Source organism: Notothenia rossii, assembly GCF_949606895.1.
Source record: "Notothenia rossii genome assembly, chromosome: 6".
NCBI classification, from domain to species: Eukaryota; Metazoa; Chordata; class Actinopteri; order Perciformes; family Nototheniidae; genus Notothenia; species Notothenia rossii.
The window spans coordinates 89,316,645-89,335,462 of NC_136909.1; the positions used below are offsets into that span (position 1 = coordinate 89,316,645).

General features: G+C 40.8%; 1 long non-coding RNA gene across 1 annotated transcript; it reads right to left on the reverse strand.

Moving 5' to 3' along the window:
* Window positions 1-11,670: 11,670 nt before the first annotated feature.
* LOC307044289 lies at window positions 11,671-14,824 on the reverse strand. The gene is made up of 3 exons (XR_013809597.1): window positions 14,554-14,824; window positions 13,767-13,846; window positions 11,671-11,941 (listed from the first exon to the last, which is right to left on the reverse strand). It is a non-coding gene; the product is annotated as an uncharacterized lncRNA (long non-coding RNA).
* Between the last annotated feature and the right edge of the window lie 3,994 nt (window positions 14,825-18,818).

Genomic DNA, 18,818 nt, shown 5'->3' on the forward strand with positions numbered 1-18,818 from the left:
CCATTAATGTAAACAATTATTTCCGAGGCAAACGTTTATATGATCATTATAGTTATAAAAAAATAAGAGAATAAATACAAAAACAGGCATGAAATACTATATGACAGTAAAAAAAGAATAAAGTTTAAAAGGATGATTAGTAAAATATCCATAAAGAAAAAGAAAATCTGTTTCCAGGTCTGTTTCATATCGGTGTTGAGAGATGTATCCATAGATCTCTTCATTTTGCTCTCAAAGTGCACCAGATTGATGCTTTGAACTTCAATATTTAAAAAAAAATCTTCCCGGGGGAGCATCCCCCCGGACCCCCCTATGTGAGGTCCACACACCACCTATAAAAATAGCACTTTACCCCTGCTTACACCTATATGCCGTGAGCTGATTATCGAGCCTGCATTGTAACAGTTGCTGGTACATCGTGTATTTGCGTGGGGATTGTTGCAGTAGAAAATTCCACTGTAGCGACCGGTACTTTAATGGGAAACCCCAAATGTTTGAGCACCCTCTATGAAACGTCAAGCTACCGCACAGTACCCCCAAAATAAATCTCTGGCGCCGCCACTGAGCCTGACTATTTGTGTTGGGGGGGGGCCGACTTTTTTTTTTCTCCAAAGGGGGGGCCTGACAGAAAAAGTTTGAGAACCACTGGTCTAAGACAATAGCAACAGGAGACCTGTTATTTAAAGTCTACCTGTGATACACATGCTTGCCAAGTCTCGTACATCTAGGTGTAACATAGAGCAAGGGCTGCTTTGTTAAAGTTTTGTAGGGGGCGCTATAGAGCCACTTTGCCACGCGGAAACACAATAACAATATGAGTTAACTCAGATCATCACTGTTAATGTGTGTGCCAAGTTTTGTGTGTGTGCATCCCTCAGCCATTAAACATAACTTCCTCTTTGATGGAAGGAGCAGCATCAGAGGAAGCTCCACCCAACCCAGCCTCACGGCATTTCGTGTTATATTCACGACATTTAATCAATTGATTCGTGTTCACCAACACCATTTCCCCTTTTTTCCGTGTCAAACATGAACGATTTTAAAAGCAATGTATTTCTATTGGTAGTGTGTTTCGTGCCTGCAGCATGTCTTTTTGTCCGGTCGGGTCTTGGTAGACCGGAAGCTGTGGGGTTCATTAAAACATGTTCTTACTCAATATCAAGCCACGATTATTGTTTTTATTTTAAATCGTATAATGTCGGACTTTTTTTGTCGTCTGTGAGGAAAAGAAATGGCTCAGAGCCTCAGAATACTGACATCTGTATTTTATAAATCTTTTTTTCCTTCTAATTTGTTATTCTTTTCAAAATAACACACTGTTATTTACTCACCAATAACACACAATTATCCTTGTTTTTATTTATTTGTTTAATTCTATGATCTCAGGCTTTTTTGCCGACGGTCAGGAACTGATTTTTAAAATAAAGTCACTGGAAACAGACGTAGGCGATACACACCCACTGAACTGATTACCCAAGATCCTCAGCTATGGCTCAAGCTCGGTGATTGGATGTTTTAGCTGCAATGCACGTTGGGATATGGTGTTTATGCGATATGAAATAACTATCAACAGAATTGCGTTGCCAGGCAACAGCTTGGGGTGAAAACAGTATTTCCGGTCTCGCAGTTTGCATAGTAATCTGCAGAAGCCTACTCATCAACTCAAAACATCAGTTTATCCTTGTTAATTACACAACATTGATTGGTTTAAATCGTGCACAATGCTTTTGTGTTTTCCCACTACGAATCGGAGAAACAAATCGTGTTTTCGGGGTTTAGGATGGCCGAAGACATTACAGAACACTGGTGTTTTGGGAACACTCAAATGATTTAATTCCCATTTAAAATCAGGAGACTAAATACGAACATTATATGCAGACACAGACGTGGTTCAGAAACACAGAAATATTAGAAAACAGACCATTAAGGCAACAAATCTAGTTTGATGGATGCTGTCAAAACTCAACTACACTGAACAAAAATATAAACGCAACACTTTTGTTTTGGCTCCCATTTTTCATGAGATGAACTCAAAGATCTAAAACATTTTCTACATACACAAAATAACCATTTCTCTCAAATATTGTTCACAAATCTGAAAATATTTGTGATAGTGAGCACTTCTCCTTTGCCGAGATAATTCATCTCACCTCACAGGTGTGGCATATCAAGATGCTGATTAGACAGCATGATTATTGCACAGGTGTGCCTTAGGCTGGCCACAATAAAAGGCCACTCTGAAACGTGCAGTTTTGCTTTATTGGGGGGGTCTGGGGGGGTCCGAAAACATTTAAAGTGTTGCAACAAATGCAGAATGTGGGCGTGGCCTATACCTTTTTTTTAAATGGCGATAGCATAAAATGAGCTTCGGACGCAAAACTTGGGACACACGTCACAGCCCACGACCTTTTGGAGAATGTAAAAAAAAACGTAATTTTTCAAAAAAAACTGCTCACTAGTGCCCCTATTGTGTGGTAGTCACATATAGTTTCTCAGAACTTCACAAATTTTGGCACAGACATTCCTCAAGGAATTGCGGACATTTTTCATATTTCAAATTTGCTTCCATTAGCCCCGCCCCCGACAAAGTTGGCCATTTAGAAAAATGGCCATTTCAAGCACATTCTTGCAAACTCCTCCTAGGGGAATGATCGGAAAAATTCCAATCCAGGACACCTTCAGCCCCTATCCAATATGATGCTAAATTGAGAAGAACATTTTTGATAGCTCAATCGTGGAGGTCGTAAGCTAACAGCGAATACACAATTTCTGACGATTTACATGTCGCAAATTACTCCAAACTTCTCGGATAGAGTTATTCCGATATTCACGAAACGCTGTATACATATTGCTATTATGATTGCACACATATTTCAAATTGCCTTCCATTAGCCCCGCCCCCCAGAAAGTCGGCCATTTTGAAAAATCTGTGTTTTTCAGCCATTTTAAGCACATTCTTGCAAACTCCTCCTAGGGGAATGATCGGAAAAATTCCAATGCAGGACAAGTTCGTCCCCTGGCCAATGTCATGAAGAATTGTGGATTACATTTTTGATAAATCAATCATGGAGATCGTAAGCTAAAAGCGAATACACCATTTTTTACGATTTACATGTCGCAAATTACTCCAAACTATTCAGATATAGTTATTCCGATATTCATGAAACACTGTATACACATAGCTCTTATGATTGCGGACATATTTCAAATTGGCTTTTATTAGCCCTGTCCCCGACAAAGTCGGCCATTTTCAAAAATGTTCGTTTTTCATTCATTTTAAGCACATTCTTGCCAACTCCTCCTAGGGGAACGATCGGAAATATTCCAATCCAGGACAAGTTCATCCCCTATCCAATATGATGCTAGATTGTGAAGAAAATTGTTGATAAATTGATCGTAGAGGTCGTAAGCTAACAGCGAATACACAATTTTTGACGATTTACATGTCGCAAATAACTCCAAACTACTCGCATATAGTTTTTTCGATATTCACGAAACGCTGTATACACATTGCTATTATGATTACACACATATTTCTAATTGCTTTTCATTAGCCCCGTCCCCCAGAAAGTTGGCCATTTTCAGAAATGTGCATTTTTCATGCATTTTAAGCATATTTTTGCAAACTCCTCCTAGGGAAATTATCGGAAATCGTCTCCGGAGAATACACCAGTGTATCCTCGGTTATAGCTCCTCCAGACAGCCTCCTCGATAATCGATCCTCGACGAGCCTTTAGAGAAATGTGTTTTCCTTCGAGACGGGGGGCAGACATCCGTTTCCGAGTCGCTGCCGGAGGACCTGGGAGCCTGGGACGCGAAAATTACAGAAATGACAAACGGCTCATTTCCGAGAACTCGCGCGCGTCTGCTTGACGCCGGGACGACCGGCTGCCCTCCTCGACAGGCGCACGGACGCGAGGGCCCGCTCATCACTGCGCGCACAAGTGCGACCGCAGTTTTAATTAGAAATTATCCTCCGGGCCCCATTTCTTTTCCTCACAGACGGCGAAAAAAGTCAGACATTATACGATTTAAAATAAAATCAATCATCGTGGCTTGATATTGAGTAAGGACCATAGACTGTATATATAAAGAACATGTTTTTATGAACCACACAGCTTCCGGTCTTCCCAGACCCGACCGGACAAAAAGACGTGCTGCAGGCACGAAACGATAGACTGTATATATAAATGGACGTAGGGTCCATGACGTTACCCATAGGATCTCAACTCAGCATTATTCATTAACATCGTTTAATGAAGCAAACTAATGCCTTAACTCATTCAAATACAGTTGTTTACTTATTTTGGTGAAACTAATGTGCGTAGAGTTTTAAAGGATGCGGATAGTCTCACCTTGATTCTGGCGCATTGCTTATCGTTTTATAGATCTATTCTCACCCACCATCTTGGTTTGTGACGTAAAGAGTGTAATGGTGCGTTCAAACCGGACTCGATGCGATGTTTTGGGGGCGGCGCGAGCATGAAGCGGTGGACGCGGCACGAATCAGCCTGTCGTTACTGACGTTCAACCAGAAAACATCAGCCGTTAGCTGTTAGCAGTTAGCACACAGAGCTCACAGCTCCTCATATCTGTTCAGAAACTAGATGAAAGTTAAACAAGTCCAAACCACATACTGTCTGTGTCGTGGCCCAGTGTCATGTGAAAGGTCTCAATGTGTTCACTTTGATGGGCTGTCTTCTGAGTTGTTAAACATTACTAATGGTGTTCCTCAAGGTTCTGTTTTAGGTCCACTTTTATTCTCCATATACATCAACAGTTTAGGTGAAAATGTGATTGAAGCTACTTTACATTTCTATGCGGATGATACCGTGATGTACTGTGCAGGTCCCTCCATTTAGGAGGCTGGTGTTAAATTACAGGCTGTTTTTAACATTATTCAGACTCAGCTCTCTGAACTAAAGCTTCTTTTAAATGTTGAGAAAACCAAGGTAATGCTCTTTTCTAAAGCTAAAAAGACACCAGAGCCTGTTTTAGATATTGTAACTATGCAAGGAATAAAACTCGAAGTGGTTACCTGTTACACATACCTTGGTATCTGGCTTGATGATCGTCTCTCTTTTAAACGTCATGTCAATAACCTGCTTAAAAAGCTGAGGGTTAGGCTAGGTTTCTTTTTCAGAAACAAGTCCTGTTTCTCGCTTGAAGCCAGGAAAAGTCTCTGTGACCTTTTGACCTGTGCTGGACTATGGTGATCTGATCTATATCAATGCACCTGCCAATTGCCTGATCAAGTTAGATGCTGTATATCACAGCGCACTAAGATGTGTGACAAACTGTAAAGCATTAACCCATCACTGTACCCTGTATGCAAGGGCTGGTTTGCCTTCACTAACTGTATGGAGGCTCAGTCACTGGTACATTTTTATATACAAAGCCATGTTAGGGAAACTTCCATCCTACATCTGCTCCCTGATCTCACGGTGAGTTGTAAGAGGCTACTGCCTGAGATCGCATGCTGTGGTTTTATTAAATGTGCCAACTGCTAGGACTGTCTTAGGGAAGATAGCATTTAGATGCGCAGCTCCTCTGTCTTGGAATAGTCTGCAATTTAATTGGAAACTGAGCAATCTGGTTTCACTAAATGTTTTTAAAGCTCGGTTGGATGCTACTCAATCGGAAGCTGTTGGTACCTGTTCATGTGGATAGTTATGTAAATTGTAAACCCTGTGATGATAGTGTATGAAGTTCTTTTTGTTGTTCTGTTTATGTTTTTATGTTTCATGTGGAACCTACTTGAGCAGGTCTCCCTTGAAAAAGAGATCAATGATCTCAATGGGATACACCTGGATAAATAAAGGTTTGAAATGAAAAAAATGGCGAATACAGTTGCTGGTTTATTTATGTCTGTAGGCCGTTGTTGTGAGTGTGGAATGAGCATATACAACGTTAGCTTAGCCTGGTCGACCCAATCTCCATTCAGAAAACACGCATTTTAAAAGGTTTTTCGCCTGCCGTCTGTCTGCAGACTTGTCAAAGCATTAATTGATGGTTTTTACTAAACGGTATCAGTATGTTGTTACTCCGGCATCATTTAGAAACGCAGCATAAGAGTCACGTTTCTGAATCGGACACTCTGAGTGGATGGAGTCACAGCCAATCGGAGTCTGATTCAGAGGGTTGCCTGTCAGTTCCGTTGCTATGGTTCCGTTGTTATGTTTACTGAAACGAGAGCCGGTATAATTCCACGCACGAAAACAAAATAAAAATTGGAATACGTTATTTTAATGTCTTAAAAATAGACTGAGGTATGAAGGGTTAACGTTACATCTTAGGATCATTTTCATGTTCTGTATACATACTAACATATAAGGGTATACTTAGTGTGGTTAATCCATGTTTACTAGCTATAACATTACATCACTCTTTTTCACTTCTTACTCAGTCAGCCAGAGTGCAGATATCACCATTAGATTCACAAACCTGAAACATCATCCATTTCTTCACTGCTGGTGATGACATTGTTGTCAGCTGCTGATAGTACTACTGCTGCTGCTGCTGCAGCTTGTGGCGCCTTTTTCAATGAAAATAACTTTCTAATATCCATAACTTTATAGGCTATTAGCTTAAAACTCGTCAGGCACTAGGAAGGATCACTTCTTCTTCAGGGCAGGGAAGGCTACGCAGTGCGCAGGCTACTGTCCTGCAGTGGCTGCCTCTCTGGTGGACTCCGGTACTGCACATTACTCCCGAGACGTTTTTAAAAAAAAAGATTTTTTAAAATTATTTTTAATTATTATTATAATTTTTTTAAGTGAAACATCCGGGGCTTTTCAGAAAACATCCGGGGCTTGAGCCCAAGTAGCCACCCCCTAGCGCCGCCACTGGGCGGCATCTAACTTGTTCAGGCAATAGACAGGTGCATTCATATAGATCAAATCACCATAGTCCAGCACAGGTCAAAAGGTCACAGAGCCTTTTCCTGGCCTCAAGCGAGAAACAGGACTTGTTCCTGAAAAAGAAACCTAGCCTAACCCTCAGCTTTTTAAGCAGGTTATTGACATGAAGTTTAAAAGTAAGACAATCATCAAGCCAGATACCAAGGTATTTATAACAGGTATCCACTTTGAGTACTTGTCCTTGCATAGTAACAATATCTAAAACAGGCTCTGGTGTCTTTTTAGCTTTAGAAAAGAGCATTACCTTGGTTTTATCAACATTTAAAAGAAGCTTGAGTTCAGAGAGCTGAGTCTGAATAATGTTAAAAACAGCCTGTAATTTAACACCAGCCTCCTGAATGGAGGGACCTGCACAGTACATCACGGTATCATCCGCATAGAAATGTAAAGTAGCTTCATCGACATTTTCACCTAAAGTGTTGATGTAGATGGAGAATAAAAGTGGACCTAAAACAGAACCTTGAGGAACACCATTAGCAATGTTTAACCACTCAGAAGACAGCCCATCAAAGTGAACACATTGGGACCTTTCAGAGAGGTAGTTCACAAACCACCCCACTGCATGGCTGGATATGCCAATACTGAGCAGCCTCTGCTTTAAGATGTGATGATCAACGGTATCAAACGCTTTGGAAAGGTCAATAAATAGAGCTGCACAACTCTGTTTATTATCTAAAATACTTGCCACATCATTCACCTCTTTCATTGTGGCAGTGATGGTGCTGTGTTGCTTTCTGAAGCCTGACTGATGTTTAGACAGGATGTCATGTTTACATAAAAACTCCTTTACCTGTTCACTCACAAGTCGTTCGAGCACCTTCGCCAGAACGGATAATTTAGAGATTGGCCTATAGTTATTTAAAATAGTTGCCTCCCCTCCTTTCAGTAGAGGCAGGACATAAACAGACTTCCATACTTTAGGAATTGCATTTGTGCTGAGGGAGAGGCTAAAAAGAGAAGTGAGAGGAAGAGCAATAAAATCTGCAGCTATCTTTAAAAAGAAAGGCTCTACGTTGTCCGGGCCAGCCGGTTTCTTAGGATCTAACTTGGATAAAGCTTCATGAACAACATCAACAGTAAAAGGAGTAAAACTGAAAGGGTTTTCCAGACCACATTGTTCAGAGTCACAGATTGGGGTGTTCACAGAAGCAGAGTTAGAAACAGAATCAAACAGAGAGCCACAGGACACAAAATGCTTATTAAAGCAATTTAACTTAGTGGCCCTGTCCGATATAGAGCCAGGGCTAGTGTCAAATAAGGGCAAAGAGGCGGAGCCGAGGCGGGACCTGCTGCCACCGAGCTGAAAGTTCCAGAGTATAGCTGAAGCTACCAAGCTAAGCTAACATTCTCCCCATCTGCACACTGCCGTGGCATTTTACGTTTCTAAGGTAAGCGGACATGAAACTATTCAGCAAAACTATAAAGAATCATCTAAGTTATTGAGTTTTTAGCATAAGACTTCAGAATCTTAAAATCCCTTAACGTTTGTATGCAATTGTGCTAAATTCAACACTGGAATCAAGAGCATATTAATCTGTGTGCATGACATTAGTTATTTATATTTTGATATCACTTAATTATACGTTTAATACATTTAAGTCAAACTAAGGTACATGTGATGGTAGCTAGTTAGTGCTCTTACCTGTGAGGCCTCCTCCAAACAGCATAATAACCAGACTATCATTAAAACTAAGTACCAGTTCTAGATCCTTGACTTTAGACTAAGGTGATCAGATTTTCAAAATGAAAACCGGGGACATTTTGAGTTTTGCGGTCAAAATCTCATTAACATATCAATTTTCTTCGCTGTTAAAGAAAAAAGGGGGACAATTCTGGTTCAATGTAATTCGAACATTTGAACTGTTGGATACAAACAGAAGGAAGATAGCTCATATGAGACTTCAAAGGTCTTTTATTTTGAAACTAAATCAGATTGTCCAGATTCTCTCTGAGTGACTAGATGGGGTGTCCTGCTATCACCCTGAAGTGAAATAAGTCTTTGATTGACTTAGAATGACTCTTTGATTATGGACGGTTCCCATTAAATAATAATCAAAATATACGATGGACAATAGATCTAATTTGAGATTTTAAACAGCATACATTTTAAATTGTGCTTCAGAAAGTAATGTTATTTTAGGAGTGTTGTGAGATGGTCACCCAGTGGAAATGTCAGATATGTCTTCATAACTGTATCCTTACATTTTACATTCACTCAGTTATAATGTGGTAGTTATATGTAGTTTGTTTTAAATTATTATTTATTACATTATATAGTAAATATTTCTTAATTTAAGCTCCAGTATATATGAATATGTTTGGTGTGTTTTTTAGGTATATTTGTTATTGACCGAGTAAACGCTTTTATTTTGAAGGCAGTTTTTACAGGCCTCGACCGTAATGCATAGGACAGGGCTATTCAACTACACATTCAGTTGGGCCAGATTTTATAACTACAAAATTCAGCTGGGCCAGACATTCAGCGGCCTGTAAAAAGCGGGTAGTGACACATTTGAAACCGACACATATTACTGCGATGAAAAACATGCAATTTGTATTCATTGTTGATCCAACAAAGGTAGGTCAAAAAGTGCATTAAAACACAACTAATTAGCATTAATTTAACAGAATCTGAAAAAAAAGTGCACAGTTGTAGCATTACATTTGTTTGCTTTAGAAGTCAAATATTTAGGTTATTATTTTTTGAACCAGGCACATCACAAAGTGCATTTACTGAATAAAATAATAGCAGTGTTAATAAATGTGCTCAAATACAAAACAAACAGCTAAAGAGCTCCAATGCAACACAAAGAGGTAGTACTGTAGCAATATTTTTTCACTTTTCAAGTAATAACACAAAAATCATACGTTTTGGTCACATTTGACCCAGACACATTACAAAGTGCATTTAAATGAATACAGAAAGAACTGTCAAACCCTTCAGTGCACAAACCCATAACAAGGGATACGGGTAACTACTGTATATGAATGAATACTACACTACACGTCTACTATAGTAAACTAGGTGCTTACTATCACCTTATTTGTGATTTGTCATCGCTGACTTTCTCAATGGGAGAAGGGACATTTTTTGTTTTGAACAAGAGCAGTGATTTTTGGCTCATAGGATGTCAATGCAATCCTAAGACATTGGTGAAGAGTGCTGTCAGTCAGGGAGCAGCGAGTGCTACTTTTGATTGAGTTCATGTGTGAAAAGCTTGATTCACATGTGTATGTTGATCCAAACATACTGAGCACACAGATCGCTACTTTCTGAACGTTAGGGAACTGCTGTTTTTTGACATCACTCCAAAACTTCGCTGGCCCGTTAGTGCGCTGCATGTCAATAAGTTCCAGTGTATATTTCTCCTTGTCGATGCAGGGGACCACTTCCTTTGCTCTGGTTGATACGTCCCCCTCTATTGCAACAGTGAAGGGGTCTCTGGCAAAGCCCATCATCACGTCTGTGGGCAGAGCAAGTCCATCCAATAGACCGGCAAAGTTCTCTTTCAACCTCGCAATGAAATCTGTCATCACATCCGTGATTTGTGCCGGAGATGTGATGTGTTTGGGGAGCGTCGGAAAATGCAGCATCCGACCCGTGCTTAAGTCGGTCGCGAAAAGGTCCAGCTTGACTTGGATCTGCTCCACAAGATCAATGACCGTTTTGTCTCTGTTTACGCTTCAGAGTTGAGAGGGACATGTTTTAGAGTTGCTATCATAGGACCACCGTTACTAGCACCACTAGATGCACTTTCAAAAAACGTGCTGCGTTGTGGTTTGGGGGTTTCTATGCAACGCGGAGTGTTGCGTTCATGGTCTGTACTAGTGTAGGAATTTGGCTACGGGAGGCTGGGCCACTCGGGAGTTGGTTCTGGGCCGCATCCGGCCCGCGGGCCGCCAGTTGAATAGGCCTGGCATAGGATATTCGCACCGCAATACAATGTGCGGGCTGGCTTGACTGTGTTTTCCGAAGTGGGGGCTGGCTCGACCACAGTCTGTTTACCCAGTGTTTTCCTGACATGAAACGTTTTATTTCACGTTGCTATGTGTTTTTAACATATATTAAAAAACGGGAACATTTCCGGGGACAGTTTCAACCGGGGACAGGGCAATACAAACGGGGACTGTCCCCGGAAAACGGGGACGTCTGGTCACCCTACTTTAGAAAACAATTCAAAAGACAACATGTATTTAAAGACCAATCTTTATTTGAATGTGCCTCTTAACCTGAGATATTAGTTATACAGTAATAGTATTGACAATCTAAAAAACTGAGCAACTCAACTTTATGTTTCTTATTGTCTAAAGCATTTATTATTTTCATTTCCCCCCTCTCATATTCAGTGAGGACGGATTGAGACAGCGTGGTGTCCAGAGAGCTGCAGAGACTTCAGGGAGAAACCTCCGTGTGATGGACGTCCTGTCTGTTGGTTTGGAGAGGACTGAGGGTCTTTCCTCAGCGAGGGGGTCCAGGTCTGATGGAGGAGCTGATACCAAAGCTGATACCAGCTGCACAGGCCTAGTCTGTCACACTATTTGACTAAATGTGTTTACTTATACATTTAATAGTTTTACAACTTGTGTCCATATGTGCTTTTTATTTAAAACATGTTTGATTAACTTTTGGTTCACATTTCAATAAATTGTATTTGAACTCCTTTTGTCCATTATTCTGACTGAAGATGTTAGATTACACATTCACATCTGACTGAAGATGTTAGATTACACATTCACATCTGACTGAAGATTGGCCACATTTATTTGTGACGTTGCAAACTCTGCGGTAAAAGGCACAAGTGATGTGAACTCATGAAGCGAGGCAAATAGAAACAATCAGCTGATGGAGTGGAGATGTGGAAATAGGTGCATTCGATCAGCTGACTGTTTTTACAATAAAAGTAGTTTCTTAGTGAACTGGTCTTAAAATCTCATAGCATCAGCTTTTAATGTTCCTCTTGGATGTTCTTCTTGACCCTCAGAGAAGGAGAACATGTCGTGTCTTTCAGGCAGGTCCTTTCCTAACAAACATTACAGGAAACATAAAACATATTATTGCAGAACAAGTGTGTTATTTATGAAAGCGGTGTGTTTGTGTGTTTAGGGGCTGGAGATATAATTATTTTGTAATGTTTTTGTTTCAACAGTGAGCTACAAAGACAATCAGATTATGAATGAACAATATGAAGTTCATCAACATTGAAATATATGTTATTATCAAAGTAATATTTAACTGTTATCAAAACGTAGTGCAACTGTAGAAGCTTGCTCTGTTGTCTCAATGAAAGAATCACTTTTACCACGTTTTTTACAGACAATATTCAGAGATAAATAGGAGCAGTTCTCACTATGTGTTAAATATCTTAGCCTTCAATACATTAAATTAGAAAGCTGACAAAATCATATTGCTTGTTAATATCTAAATGTAACTTTTTGCACAGAAAAAACCCTGAACTGCACTGGTGTGTAGGTGATCTAGTATCTAGTATTGTTTAATGCAGGGGTCTGCAACCTTTTTGACCAAAAGAGCCATTTTGCTCCTTTTTCCAAAACATTTTTTTGTCTGGAGCCCAAAACATATTTCAGAGCTTGATACCTAATAAAGTTGTATTTATTGTTATATCAGACAAAAACTATTTTTGTTTTGCATTTATTAGGCTATTTATTACATTATATAAAACTGTTAACCTCTAATAAGAAACAAAGAACTCCTATAAGGAGAATTACAAATAATACACAGGCCTACTTTAAAATAAATTAAACACAGCACCTGAGGAGTCATCTGCACATTTGAAGGAAAAAAATATATATTAAAATGGGCCCACTTTGAAATAAATAAAACATATAGCTGCACCCTAAAAAGAGTTAACGGTAGGGTAGGTAAGAAACCAGCTCGAGTGCGCTAGAATTTGAAAATACACAACCGGAACAAATCTGCCTCTTCCTTCAGACTTCCTCACAGAGCCCCTCCTCCAACACACACCAACGCGCACATGACCAATGAGGGCACGAGATCAGTTTGTGCACAGATGGAAGGCTGACAGGCAGGTAGGCCATCCAATCATTTTTGCCCGGCCGGCTAAAATGATTGGTCGTGCTTTTTACAGCGCTACGGCTTCCAGAGATTAATTTGTTTATGTATTTATTGTCAAAGCATTTAATATATTCATTGCTATCGGGACGTTAAGAGCATTCCATGGAATATAACAAAAACTGTTTTCTGAAATAAATTACATACCGCATTGAATTATGACTGAAGATCGTCAGCTGTCTTCCTCTCCGTGTTGTTCCTCGATACGTAAAGGCTGCAGCACCTTTGACAACTTCTCTCCACATATCAAACATACCGGTAAACCAGCATCGTTTGCTGTGAAAGCATATAACTCTGTCCACGCAGAATTAAATCCTGTGTTCCTCCGGTACTTTTCTTTGATTTATCCATAGTTCGCTCATCGAGCCGGGGGTCAGGTTATTCGCCGAAAAGGCGCTCGCGCGGGACCGTAGCAGGATGTGACGCATATTTTAGTTGACCTAATTAAAACCGTTTTGTTTTTTATTTATGTGTCACAGTATCACCTCAAAATACAAGATACGAAACATTTTCAACCATGCAACAAAATATAAATAGTCCTACAAATACTTTTATTTTATTTCCTTCTTATTTTTGTCTAAACTCAAGGGAGCCAGAGCAGAGGGCTTAAAGGGCTGCATGCGGCCCGAGGGCCGCGGGTTGCCGACCCCTGGTTTAATGGAATGTATATCAGTGTATTAAAGTCAATACTTCATTTATTTAAACCAATATCTTTCTTGATTCTTTGTACAGTATGAAAAATAGAGTCTTTGTACCTGAGCTGAAGTTCACTGCTGTGAGGAGTCCAGTTCTGTCTCTCACTCTCTGGTCCAGCCTGTCTGCATCACCTGGACACCTTAAACAAACAGATATATGTAAAGTACCATGTGTACAAACAATATAACTGATTCTCTTCTGTTGAACTTGTTGGATTGTGTATTGTCCGAGTCAGGGTCCTTTTTATTTTACTGTAACTTTGGAAGTTGTGTTACCAATGCTTGCTGTTTATTTGATACCGTAATGCAATTCATAAAAACAACAAGGTTTGGGTTTGTTCTTCAGATGACTGTGACGTTAACGAGTAAACTCAATAATGAACTCCAGCTCAACCAACCATATTGTAATATCTAAGTAATCATCTTGAAATATGACATTAATAATTGTAATATACACACATCTTATTGTGAGGTTGATTTCACATACACTACTTCGACATTAGCTTGTCTACACACTTGAGCATAGCCAATTTAAATTAACCTTAGCGATGCATACAGTTCCTGCCTACATAATAATCCTCTCTCTAAGTTACAAGGATGACCTTATTTTATCAACCTCAAACCGAAGCCGTTTGTTGTACAGTATTATCCCACTTAACACTTAACACTTGTCTATTTCGTTTTAACCTTTATAAATACAGTCTATGATTTTAACTTGGAGGCTACGATTAGCATCGTTAGCACCGATGTAGCTACCACTCGCTTACACGCTAACCCAAGCCGTAACATTAATTACGTAGCTGATTAAAATCATTAACACATAAATAAGTACTCGAATTTCACTTACCGCAAAACCGCATTCATGCACCGTCTGTTTCAATCGCAGAGCGAGTCACAATAGTCCGATATATAAGCATGAAGAACAAACAAACACGGCCGGGGGCAAGTTGTGTTCCCTGGATGAGCTGACCAGGCAGAGGGCCTGTAGCTTCACGGAGCAGCTAGCAGAGAGACAAGAAGCTAGCAGCAGCAGTCACTTCACAGAGCCGGCACTCAATGTGACCACGCCCTAATTTATGCAACAACTTTAAGACCTAATATAAATAAAAGGGTCGTGTTAGAAAACAATTCACTCACAGATCCATAATCATGAAGGTGGAATCGAACTATATTCATAATAATATTTATTGCATCCATGGGTAGAAACATGTTTTTTTCTGCTGTAAAGTTGGGCATTTGAACATGGGGGTCTATGGAAATTGCTCCTTTCTGCAGTCAGTCCCTATCGGCCAATATATGAACTGCAGTGTGTTGCACTTCCGTATTGGCGTCCCGCTCTTCCACAGAGTTTGCCGCTTGCACAAAACACACTACCAATAGAAATATATTGCTTTTAAAATCGCTCTATGTGACACGAAAAAAAAGGGGGAAATGGTGTTGGTGAACACGAATCAATAGATTACATGTCGTGACTATAACACAAAATGCCGTGAGTCCGGGTTGCATGACTTCACGTCACCACCGCTAAGCTGTGGTGAGGACCAATCAGAGCAGAGGAAGCTCCACCAGATAGAGCTGATGCAGGATTTCACTGCTGCACCTTGACTCAGGTGTTGTACTTTAGTTCAGCTTTTAGGTACTTTAGTTCACTTCATTACCTGCTACTTTATTCTTCTACCATTCTACATCTTAGAAGCAAGTATTCTACTTTTTCTGAAGTACATGTATGTGATAACTTACGTAAAGAACATGTTGCGTAAAAGTTTCAGATCTAGATTAATAACACTAAATATAATAACCAATTTATCCTGCAATAAATATATATTAAAATATATGTAATCATTGGTGAAACTCACGAGGCACAATGTATTGTATATAACATTTATTTAAAAAAGAAAAGCTCCTCCTGATTCATAATTATTATTCAATAATGTGACAAATATTATTGTAGTTCCTCAGAGTGACCACTCGAGGTCCTCCATTTACCTGTTTCCTGTTCTCCTCCTCCTCCTCCTCCTCCTCCTCCTCCTCCTCCTCCTCCTCCTCCTCAGACCTGAAAACATGTTTTCCTTCGTTCCAAATCTCACTAAGGTGAACACACCTTTAGCCTTTTATTTTTTAGTTGACGTGTTTGGACTTGAGTTTTCTTTTTTTACAGTGAAGACTAAGAAACAAAATGGCTTCCGTCCTGCTCAGCTGGTGTTTAACACAGAACACCTGAAGAGAAGACTACAACAGAGAAAGAGTCCCTCACAGTTTCATCAGAAACTAAAACCTTAATGTGCTCTGTGAAAACAGAAAACTTAGAAATAAGTTAAAAGACTGTCAGCAAAAGTAGTGAAACAGTTCCCGTTGAATGACAGTTTATAGAATATATTCTAATGCCATCAGATACAGATATTGCCTGTAAGTACATGTTGTAACTTTACAGTCTAGTACAAGTACACTTCTTCATTATCAGGACACATGTAACAAGGTGAGAATACTGCATTAAGACGTTTGAGTTTCACTGTTTAGACTTTAGATCAGAGTTCCTGAGGGGGGGGGGGTCAGGAGGGCGTGTTGATCGACCAATGAAATGCAGCCAGAGTCTCTCAGGTGTTTCAGGAGCAAAGGCCCAGGTGAGCTCTCTGATGGCTGCTGGGTCCTAGTGCCTGTCTTTTACCTCCCCCTAACCTGCACACTCTCGATGCCGTTTCTCAATCTCGAGGACACTGGCTTCCAAGCCAATATTTCAAGGATGCTACGTCATCGAGTGCCGCCGAAGGACTGTTCCAATCTCCAGCATACTTGGAATTCCACCGAGGCTGCACATGGGTAGACTTCGCGTCCTTCAAATCCCCACAATGCTTTGCGCACAGACCAATTTCCCCAAATCTTTGGCGAAAAATGTAAGGCGGGGCCTATCATATGACGCACACCTGCACACTTGCTAGCCTGTTCCACTCTTCGTTTTCCGAATGCCAGGAAGGATTCTTGCCTAGCTTCTGAAGGAAGTGACTCGGAAGACATGTGCTACCAAGCAAGCATCCTCGAGATTGAGAAACGGTCTGCTCTCACAGCTAGAAGGCCATCTTGCAGCTTTAAACAATCGCATGTTCATCAACTCAAGCGTTTCTGCGACAACAACAATCAACACCGTCAACCAATCACAGCTCTACTTACTGAACTGTTAGCCGTGAGATTCATCAGTGGCAGCCTCGTCTGAGCTTCATCAACTTCAGCGTCCGTCAGACGAAGTGAAGTGAGGGCGCCTCCTATCCTGTGTGTGTGTGTGTGTGTGTGTGTGTGTGTGTGTGTGTGTGTGTGTGTGTGTGTGTGTGTGTGTGTGTGTGTGTGTGTGTGTGTGTGTGTGTGTACAGTAGGCAGTCTGACTGGAATGACTGAGTCTGTGCTGCGTTCACAGGATCAAATGTGTTTGTGAACATTACCCTCTGAAATGAACACACCTTTTTATTTTTATTTTTGACATGTTTGGACTCGAGTTTTTGTCTTGACAGTGAACACAAAGAAACAAAATGTCTCAGCTGGTCTTTAACAAAGAACACCTGAAAGGAAGACTACAATAGAGAAAGAGTCTCACACAGTTTCACTCAGAAACTACAACCTTAAAGGTGGGGTAGGTCATTTTGGAGAAATCAGCTTGAGTGCGCTAGAATTTGAAAATACACAGGCGGAACAAATCTGCCCCTTCCTCACAGAGCCCCTCCTCCAACACACACGAACGTGAACATGACCAATGAGGGCACGAGATAAGTTTGTCCACAGATGGAAGGCTGACAGGCAGGTAGGCCATCCAGTTACTTTAGCCGGCTCAGATGATTGGTCGTGCTTTTTACAGCGCTACGGCTTCCACAGATTATATTTTTTTAGGAATTTTTTGTCAAAGCACTTCAGATATTCATTGCTATCGGGATGTTAAGAGCATTCCATGGAATATAACAAAAAGTGCTTCTGAAATAAATTACACACACCACCTTTAATGTGCTCTGTGAAAAAAGAGAAACTTAGAAATATGTTAAAAGTCTGTCAGCAAAACAGTTCCCGTTAAATGACAGGATATAGAATATATTCTAATGCCATTAGATACAGACACTGTATCTGACCCCCATCAGCCTGAACTCCTCTTCCTCCTCACAGGGAACTCTTTAAACTAACATGCACACTCTAGAGGCCATCTTGTTTCCCAGCTTTAAAACAATCACACATTCATCAAGTATTAAAAGTAAGCAGAGGACACCAAACCAACTGAGACCTGTATGTCCGCTGCATATACGCACACACACACACACACACACACACACACACACACACACACACACACACACACACACACACACACACACACACACACACACACACACACACACACACACACACACACACACACACACACACACACACACACACACTGTACCACACACACGCACCCACAGCTAACAGCCTAACAGCCGTTGTGTATTTTATTTTGTGAAGCACTAACTGGTTTTAGAATCATCTGGACTCTTTGTTTGTAGATATCTACTAAACTAAAGCAGAGACAGAGAGTAGGCCTGTTACACTGAGTGATATATATTATACACACTGCTCTGCTTTCTGCACGGACATCTCAGCTGTTCTCTCTGGAAACATGGCGTCGGGATGAAAGCAGTTAATAAAATAATATCCAGGGGATGCATGCAGAGCTGTGATTGGCTGAGATCAGTCCGGCCGTGCGTCACGCCTCTTTGAAACATCTCTGTTCCCGGAAATGCATCCAAGAAGGAGCCGTGGAGGACCCATCAGTGTATCCTCGGTTAGAGCTCCTCCAGAGAGCCTCCTCTCTCCTCTCTCCTCTCTTCTCTCTCCTCTCTCCTCAGTTAGAGCTCCTCCAGAGAGCCTCCTCTCACCTCTCTCTCCTCTCTCCTCTCTCCTCTCTCCTCTCTCCTCGGTTATAGCTCCTCCAGAGAGCCTCCTCTCTCCTCTCTCCTCTCTCCTCTCTCTCCTCTCTCCTCGGTTATAGCTCCTCCAGAGAGCCTCCTCTCTCCTCTCTCCTCTCTCTCCTCTCTCCTCTCTCCTCGGTTATAGCTCCTCCAGAGAGCCTCCTCTCTCCTCTCTCCTCGGTTATAGCTC